The sequence below is a fragment of the Mobula hypostoma genome, chromosome 4, assembly GCF_963921235.1.
Source record: "Mobula hypostoma chromosome 4, sMobHyp1.1, whole genome shotgun sequence".
Lineage (NCBI taxonomy): Eukaryota > Metazoa > Chordata > Chondrichthyes > Myliobatiformes > Myliobatidae > Mobula > Mobula hypostoma.
Window position 1 is genome coordinate 74,097,477 of NC_086100.1, and position 9,237 is coordinate 74,106,713.

Genomic DNA, 9,237 nt, shown 5'->3' on the forward strand with positions numbered 1-9,237 from the left:
ATGGTTCCATTTGAGTCTCCGGGCTCAGGAATATTTAGAATCAGTAAAGTGATAGCTTATTATTTGTTGCATGAATAACTGTTTATTTTACCTTTGCTAAACTTTGTACTTAACTCTTTCTTTTTGAACTTTTTAAGTATTTATTTTGAGAATAAAACTTTAGTGTGCTATTACTTTGTCTGCTAAGTTTAAAAGTGTCATGCTAGAGCTGTTGAACAAAACTTACATGAATAATTGTGTATTTTGCCTCTGGTGAATCTTGTAGTCAATTTTCCTCTTAAGGTTTTACTTTAAGAATAAGACTTTAATGAGCCAATATCTTGCGTGTCCATAGTATTTTATATTATACTTACTTTTCTAGAGTTTTTGATATCAGAATTAACTGTCTCCTTATTATCTGTTGTTTTGACTTGGTTGAAATATTCTAACCTTGTAATTTATTTGGAGCTAAGCCGGCAGGATATTTTGGGGGTGGGGGGTATGTCGTTATTAGTTGTAGGCGTCGACTTTCTTTGGTCGACTTTCTCTCTTTGGGAGGGGGGAGGGTGTTTGGGTTTTTTTTCTTGTAAGCTGTTTGGGATATTTAGTCAAACCTGTTGTCTGGTTTCCTTATCTTATAGGTCATTGTTTAGATTTATTAATCTTCTTAAGGATTACCCTTTTAATCTTTCTTTTAAATAAATTGGTTGTAATATTAAGTTACTTAGTCTTAACATGAAAGGATTAAATCATCCTTTGAAACGAAATAAGATTTTTGCCTACATTAAAAAATTTAAGGTCCCAATTATTTTTTTACAAGAAACTCACGTACACAATTCTGATAACTCATGCCTTTTTAGCTGATGGAGAGGTTTGAACTTTCATTCAAGTTTTCAGGCCAAAGCTAGAGGAATTTGATTTTTATAGAAAGTACAACATAAGGTTGTTTCTGATACTAATGGATGATTTTTATAGTATCAGGGAAATTAGGGAATAAATTGTTTGTATTTGCTAATGTTTATGCCCCAAATATAGATGATCCAGGATTCTTTGAGCATTTTTTTTTCATTTTAGCCTGATCTGAGTTTGTACTCATTGGTGATGGCAGGAGACTTTAATTGCTGGTTAGATCCAGTTTTAGATCGGTCTTCTCCTAAACCAGTGATGCTTAATAAATCAGCTTCATTTATCCATTCATTTCTAACAAAATGTGGTATTGTTGATATATGGCGCTTCTTATATCATGCAGATAGAGAATATTCATTTTTCTCTCATGTTCATTATATGTATTCCAGAATTGAATATTTTTTTATCGATAACCAAATAATTCCATTAGTTCTATCTTGCGAATATAAAGAGATGGCTATCTCTGACCATGCTCCTGTGCTTTTATTCATAAATCTTCTTGGTTTTCCTCTGACAAACAGATTCTGGCATTTTAATTTAACTGTGTTATCTGACAAGGATTTCTTAAAGTTCTTGGAGAGGCAAATCAGTCTTATTTTTAAGAGAATATGGTGGAGGAGACTTCTAGCCTTGTCATGTGGGATGCCTTTAAAGCATATATTAGAGGACAAATCATTTCTTATACTGCAAGTGTTAAGAAAAAGCTAATAAAGAGAGAATTCATTTAGCCAATCAGCTGAAACAATTAGATGAAGAATATTCTTTGACTTCAGATCCTGTTTTATATAAAAGACAGGTTGAAATTAAAACTAAATATGATTTCTTATTAATATACCCATTTGAAACTCAACTCCTAAATGATAAAAGTCAATTTCATATTCATGGAGATAAAACAAGTAAATTATTGGCTAACCAAATTAAAACTTCTAGTGCTAAATGACAGATTAAAGAAATTTATAAAGCTAACGGTATTAGGACAACTGATCATTTAGAAATAAATGACACTTTCAGAGAATTTTATTTTAAACTTTATAGTTCTGATCTTCCTAAAGATAATACTGTAATGGATATTTTTTTAGACCAAATAAATATCCCTACACTTTCTGTTGATAATCGAAAACAGTTGGATCAATGTATTTCTCATGAAGAAATAGCCAGGGCTGTACGTTCACTGCATTCCGGGAAAGCCCCAGGTCCTGACGGATTTTCTGGGGAATTCTGTAAGGCTTTTACCTCATATCTAATTTATGTTCAGTCTTATTCAGATTCTTTTAAGTCAGGTAGGTTGCCGCAATCTTTTTACGAAACTTCTATTTCACTTATCCTTAAAAAAAATAAGAATCCTACTGACTGTTCTTCATATAGACCAATTTCCTTACCTATTGTTGATGCTAAAATTCTATCTAATGTTCTGTCCCGTAAGATAGAGAATATCTTACCATCTATCATTTCTGATGATCATACTGTTTTTATTAAAAATTGATATTCTCATTTTAATATCCGTCGATTATTAAAAGTTATCTATCCTCCTTCCAAGGAGATATCGGAGTGTGTGATATCCTTAGACGCTGAGAACACTTTTAATCGGGTGAAATGGCATTATGTATTTAAAATCTTAGAAAAAATTAATTCTGGGTCCAACTTTATTCAATGGATTAAATTACTGTATTTATCCCCTTTGCTAGGGTTCTTACTAATTCTCAGAATTCTAAACCTTTTAAGCTTCAACGTGGAACCAGAGAAAGTTGCCCTTTTAGTCCTTTGCTTTTTGACCTGGCTTTAGAACCTTTAGCTATTGCTTTTCGAGAATCTAATGATATGACTGGTATTTTACGGAAGGGTACTATTGTTACGTACCCCGTAACTGGGTTGCCAAACCAGCAGAAATGGATCACTCAGTTGGAGTCTGGAGTACTAGAACTAAGAAAGTTTTATTAAGGAAACAAGCAACACAGTAATCGAAAGGATAATAAATGCAACAGTTCAGTGATGATAAACACACATGTGCACAGAATTAAGATAACAGCATCAATCAAGCTCTATCGTTGTCTAGGGGTAAATGACCAATTTCAAAATGACTCAAAGTTCAGTCCAGTTTAGTAGTTCAGTTCGCAGTAATCGTTGCCATGGCGGTGGACAATGTGGGGGAAGAGAGAGATAGAATAGGAACAACTCATCATTCAGAACGGCTTCACTCACAGACCAGCAGGATGGCTCACAGACCAGCGAGATGGCTCACAAACAGCTTTTTGGGCGGGTCCTTGGTGATGTCACCTGAGGTCACCGACTGTGACCCCTCCTCCAGATGCGGTCGATCCTCTGCAGTGAACCCGGCACCCAGGCAAGGGCGGACACACACCGGGTTCCCGCTGATCGTACCTTTCCACCCTTGTCGTTGTCTGGGACTTCTCACCCACTCGTGAGAAGCGCACCGCTTCCAGGGTCTCGTTACCTCGGGTGGCGTGTGTGTCTGTCTTAGTGAACCTGTCCCTTTTTATCCCCCTGCTGGGGTATCGCCTGTCCATCACTTCAAACAGTTCAGGGTTCAAAGGGGGGAGCCGCTCCAGACAGCTCTTCCTCCCACATCCCTTCATTACACATCTCCAGACGCTGCTCCATTGTTCCTTATCTCTCCTTCCCCTGAGGGCAGGTGGCAGACCAACTGCTGATGCCACTGATGCTAGCCCAGGCCAGCAAACATCTTAATTTTATGTGTATTCTCGTAACACTATCCATAAAGTTTCACTTTATGTGGATGATTTATTGCTTTACATTTCTAATGTCAAAACTTCATTACCTTCTGTACTTTCTTTGCTCTCTTGTTTCAGACAGTTTTCTGGATATAAATTGAACCTACACAAGAGTGAACTTTTTCCTTTGGATAATTTGCCACTAACTGATATTAACCTTCGTTTTAAAATTGAAAGAAACCAATTCACTTATTAGGGTGTAACAATTACTAAGAATTATAAATACTTATTTAAAGAGAATTTTCTTACTTTATTAAATTATATAAAAAGAGCATTATCAAATTGGTCACCCCTTTCATTATCATTGATTGGTCGAATTAATTCTATTAAAATGAATGTTTTACCTAAATTTATATACCTCTTTCAGACTTTACCCATTTTTATTCCTAAATCCTTTTTTGACTCTCTGGACTCTATTTTATCCTCCTACATATGGAAAAATAAACGTCCTCGATTGAGTGAAGTCCATCTCCAGAAATTTAAAAAGAATGGAGGTTTAGCTTTACCAAATTTTAGGTTTTATTACTGGGCAGCTAATATATGGAATCTCACGTTTTGGTTATACTATATTAATCATGAGGACTGTCCTGGGTGGATTTCCTTAGAAGCTAACTCGGTTAATAAATTTTCTATTATCTCTCTTTTGGGATCTTCACTTCCTTTATCCTTAAGTAAGATAACTGAAAATGTGGTAGTCAAACATACTTAGAGGATTTGGATACAATTTAGAAAACACTTTGGTTTATTGAGATTCTCCCTTCCTAGTCCCATTTTTTAAATTATTTTTAAGCCTTCTATGACTGATGTAGTTTGTAAACAATGGGAAAGATTGGGCATTACATATTTCCGGGATCTGTTTGTGGAGGAAGTCTTTCTTCTTTCAAACAATTCTCAACTAAATATAGTTTACCAAAAACCCATTTTTTTCAGTGCTTACAAATTAGAGATTTTCTGCGATCTCAATTATATACATTTCCTAATAGACCTGATAAGAACGTATTGGATGAAATTCTTAATATGAAATCATTTTCTAATGGTTCAATATCCAATATTTATGATATGTTGTTGGGAATGAGAAATGATTCGTTGGACAAACTCAAAAATCTTTGGGAACAAAATTTACAGACCTCAATTTCTGAAGAAACTTGGAATGAGATTTTTTAGATTGGTTAATACTTCATTGTTATGTGCTCGTCATTACTTCCTGCAATTTAAAGTGGTTCATAGGACTTATATGACCAAGGATAAGTTAGCTCATTTTTATATGGACATATATCCCTACTGTGATAGGTGTAACAATGGAGAAGCTTCACTTATTCATATGTTTTGGACGTGCCCAAGTCTTGGAAAATATTGGAAGGAAGTATTCCAAACTTTTTCTGTACTCTTTAAAGTAAATTTTAAGCCTAATCCTTTGACTGCCCTATTTGGTACTGTTGGAAGGAAAGATATCATTTTGAAGACATCTGATTTGCACATTCTGGCTTTTATCTCTGTTATGGCTAGAAGGGCGCTTTTGTTTAAATGGAAGGATGCTGTTTCACCTAATCATGCTCAGTGGTTACGGGATGTTATGGCATGCAAAAATTTAGAAAACATTCATTGTTCAGTTTCTGAATCTAGCCAAGACTTTCAAAATTTGTGGGGGCCTTTTTAAAATTATTTTCATAATCTTTGACTTCTTGTTAAAGTACAGAAGTTGGTTAATAGTATATTTTATTATCTGATAAGTTTTTTTCTTTCTTTTTTTCCAAACAGCTTCGACTTTGGTAGTGGGTGTAGATCTCTCCTTTTTTAATAAAATTGTTTATATTCTAATATACGAATTAATCTAATCTATATGAATATAGAGGAAGGAGTTCATTAATGTGATTCAATATACTGTATCTGGTATTATTATATTTTTTCTTTTGTTTTATAATATGTATTCTCTTGGACTCTGTATTCTTCTATATAGAAGTTAATAAAAATATTGGAAAAGAAAAGAACATTGATCACATCTACACAGAACGTTGTCACAAGAAAGCAGCATCTATCTTTAGGGACCCCCACAACCCAGGTCACGTTCTCTTCTCGCTACTGCCATCAGGAAGCAGGAACAGGAGTTCAGGACTCACACCTCTAGGTTCAGGAACAACTACCACCCCTCAAACATCAGACTCTTGAACCAGAGGAGATAACTTCACTTGCTCCATCACTCAACTGTTCTCACAACCTATGGACTCACTTTTAAGAACTATTCATCTCATGTTCTCAATATTTGTAGCTTATTGAATTTTTTTTAAATTGTATTTACACACTTGACTTTTGCACACTGTCTGACCACCCCGTTGGGATGGTCTTTCATTGATTCTATTATGGTTATTGGATTTATTGAGTATGCTACAAGAATATAAACATTAGGGTGTTTATGGTGACATGTATGTACTTTGATAATAAATTTACTTTGAACTTTCAGACAGTTGCTCACCTCTTTGTGGTCTGTGGCATTGTGAAGAGGGTGTGGGGAAAGATGCCTGTGTCACGGTTCATCCTGAGCAGCTACATGACAGAGGACTCTCTGATCTATGGGCAGTTCCCAGTGATGGACTTAAAATGCTGCTGGAAGATGATCAGCTCAGTGAAAGACAGTCTCAGGTCTACCCGAAACTTATTGGTCTGCCAAGACATCTCAGATTTCCTGTCAGATCGCCGGCAGATGGTAAGAGAGAGCTTCCTCACCTCTGCCTGTCTGACCCCCAACACAGGTACCCCTAGGGCAGTGTACCAAGCCCCCTCCTTTACTCTCTGTATACCCATAACTGTGTCGTCACACACAGCTCTAATCTGCTCACTAAATTTGCTGACAACACCACACTAATTGGCCAAATCGCAAATAATAATAATATGGATCCAAGAACAGCATTCTCACATAAGCATCCCTCTTCTCCAGGTAAATAAGGATGGTGTGTAAAGCTGCAGCTATTGCATCATCAGTGAACTACAGGAGGAATGGAGACAGGCTAGCCCCAACTGACATCAATAGATTTAGGGTTGAGAGGGTGAACAGCTTTAAGTTCCTTGGCATACACATCACCGAGTATCTCATGTGGTCTGTACATACCGGCTGTGTGGTGAAAAAGGCACAACAACGCCTCTTTCACCTCAGACGGTTGATGAAGTTTCGTATGGGCACCCAAATCCTAAGAACTTTCAACGGGGATACATTTGAGAGTATCCTGACTGTCTGCATCACTGCCTGGTATGGGAACTGTACTTCCCTCAATCGCAGGACTCTGCAGAGAGTGGTGCGGACAGTCAAGCGCATCTATAGATGTGAACTTCCAATTATTCAAGACATTTAAAAAGACAGGTGTATAAAAAGGTCCCGAAGGGTCATTGTGGACGCAAGTCCCCCAACCACGAACTGTTCCGGCTGCTACCATCCGGGAAATGGCACCGCAGCATAAACGGCAGAACCAAAAGGCTCCGGGACAACTTCTTCCACCAGGCTATCAGACTGATTTATTCATGCTGACACAACTGTGTTTCTATTTATTATAAATTGCACATTTAGACGGAGACGTAAAATGAAGATTTTTACTCCTCAGGTATATGAAGGACGAGAGTAATAAAGTCAATTCAAATCAATTCAGCTGGAATGACCCGCTCTCGCTCATGTCAGAGAAAGAAGTTTGGCATAGAATCTATGATTGGCGACATTAGGTGCTGAGTTACTCCGGCAGTTTTTTTTTATTTGTCGAAAGTGCGGCTCCGGACATCAGGGAATAATTTAGGGACACACCGATGACACAAAGAATTTGGCCGCATTGATGCATAAATAACTATTGATAAATGAATTTATCGATGATTAATAACTATTGATAAATGAACAGATTTGTGGAATAAAAACTGCAATGTATGCAGCGAAGAATAGCCACTAACAGTAGTAGTGAGGTCGGAGATGGTATTAAACAGGAAATTAGAAATGTGTGCAATAAAGGAACAGCAGTTATAATGGGTGACTTCAATCTACATGTAGACTGGGTGAACCAAATTGGTAAAGGTGCTGAGGAAGAGGATTTCTTGGAATGTATGCGGGATGGTTTTTTGAACCAACATGTCGAGGAACCAACTAGACAGCAGGCTATTCTGGACTGGGTTTTGAGCAATGAGGAAGGGTTAATTAGCGATCTTGTCGTGAGAGGCCCCTTGGGTAAGAGTGACCATAATATGGTGGAATTCTTCATTAACATGGAGAGTGACATAGTTAATTCAGAAACAAAGGTTCTGAACTTAAAGAGGGGTAACTTTGAAGGTATGAGACGTGAATTAGCTAAGATAGACTGGCAAATGACACTTAAAGGATTGACGGTGGATATGCAATGGCTAGCATTTAAAGGTTGCATGGATGAACTACAACAATTTTTCATCCCAGTTTGGCAAAAGAATAAATCAAGGAAGATAGTGCACCCGTGGCTGACAAGAGAAATTAGGGATAGTATCAATTCCAAAGAAGTAGCATACAAATTAGCCAGAGAAAGTGGCTCACCTGAGGACTGGGAGAAACTCAGAGTTCAGCAGAGGAGGACAAAGGGCTTAATTAGGAAGGGGAAAAAAGATTATGAGAGAAAACTGGCAGAGAACATAAAAACGGACTGTAAAAGCTTTTATAGATATGTAAAAAGGAAAAGACTGATAAAGACAAATGTAGGTCCCCTGCAGACAGAAACAGGTGAATTGATTATGGGGAGCAAGGACATGGCAGACCAATTGAATAATTACTTTGGTTCTGTCTTCACTAAGGAGGACATAAATAATCTTCCAGAAATAGTAAGGGACAGAGGGTCCAGTGAGATGGAGGAACTGAGTGAAATACATGTTAGTAGGGAAGTGGTGTTAGGTAAATTGAAGGGATTGAAGGCAGATAAATCCCCAGGGCCAGATGGTCTGCATCCCAGAGTGCTTAAGGAAGTAGCCCAAGAAATAGTGGATGCATTAGTGATAATTTTTCAAAACTCGTTAGATTCTGGACTAGTTCCTGAGGATTGGAGGGTGGCTAATGTAACCCCACTTTTTAAAAAAGGAGGGAGAGAGAAACCGGGGAATTATAGGCCTGTTAGCCTAACCTCGGTGGTGGGGAAACTGCTGGAGTCAGTTATCAAGGATGTGCTAACAGCACATTTGGAAAGCGGTGAAATGATCGGACAAAGTCAGCATGGATTTGTGAAAGGAAAATCGTGTCTGACAAATCTCATAGAATTTTTTGAGGATGTAACTAGTAGAGTGGATAGGGGAGAACCAGTGGATGTGGTATATTTGGATTTTCAAAAGGTTTTTGACAAGGTCCCACACAGGAGATTAGTGTGCAAACTTAAAGCACACGGTATTGGGGGTAAGGTATTGGTGTGGGTGGAGAATTGGTTAGCAGACAGGAAGCAAAGAGTGGGAATAAACGGGACCTTCTCAGAATGGCAGGCGGTGACTAGTGGGGTACCGCAAGGCTCAGTGCTGGGACCCCAGTTGTTTACAATATATATTAATGACTTGGATGAGGGAATTAAATGCAGCATCTCCAAGTTTGCGGATGACACGAAGCTGGGTGGCAGTGTTAGCAGTGAGG